Raw genomic sequence first — 1,057 nt, 5'->3', positions numbered from 1 at the left:
TTGTGTCCCGATTCAAGTCCACTCCCACCGTCCACTGCGTTTGCGCACGGCACCTTGGCCAATCCCAAAATTCAGAGTTGGCAGGCAGGGGGGTCGCGAGCCGGGTCAGGGGGGAGCAATGTGATACCTGAAAATGGTGGTCATGTGTCAGAGCTGCAGGGGTGTGTCCCGAATCAAGTCCACGCCCACTGTCCACTGCGTCTGCGCATGTCACCCTGGCCAGTCCTAAAGTTCAGAGTTGGAGGGGGGCAGGGGGGCGCAAGCCGGGGCGGGGGGCGGGGAGCAATGCGATACCTAAAGATGGGGGTCGTGGGTCATAGCTGCAGGGTTGTGTCCCGATCCAAGTCCACTCCCACCGTCTATTGCGTCTGTGCACGGCACCTTGGCCAGTTCCAATGTTCAGAGCTGGTGGGTCGGGGCGGGAGCCAGGTCGGGTGGGAGCAATGGGACACCTGAAGATGGGGGTCGTGGGTCAGAGCTGCAGGGGTGTGTCCCGAAACAAGTCCACTCCCACCGTCCACTGCGTCTGCGCAAGGCACCTTGGCCAGTCCCTGACCCATCACCCACATCTTCACGTATCATATTGCTACACCCCTCCCTGATCTGGCTTGCGTGCCACCCCCCCCCCCCCGCCATCTCTGAACTAGGGGATGCCCACGGTGCAGTGCGCAGACGGAGTGGACGGTGGGAATGGACTTGAATCGGGACACACCCCTGCAGCTCTAACCCATGACGCCCAACTTCAGGTATCACATTGCTCCCCCAGGACCCGGCTTGCAACCCGCCCCCCCCGAACAGCTCCGAACTTTGGAACTGGCCAAGGTGCCATGCGCAGACGCAGTGGACGGTGGGAGTGGACTTGAATCGGGACACACCACTGAAGCTCTGACCCACGACCCCCATCTTCAGGTAACACATTGCTCCCCCCCCAACCTGGCTCGCGCCCCCACCCCCGGGAGCTCTGAACTTTGGGAATGGCCAAGGTGCCGTGCGCAGACGCAGTGGACGGTGGGAGTGGACTTGAATCGGGACACACTCCTGCAGCTCTGACCCACGA

This window comes from Elephantulus edwardii, unplaced genomic scaffold, assembly GCF_000299155.1.
Source record: "Elephantulus edwardii isolate Elephantulus edwardi_28Jun2011 unplaced genomic scaffold, EleEdw1.0 scaffold00380, whole genome shotgun sequence".
NCBI lineage: Eukaryota > Metazoa > Chordata > Mammalia > Macroscelidea > Macroscelididae > Elephantulus > Elephantulus edwardii.
This window is presented reverse-complemented; position numbering follows the sequence as displayed.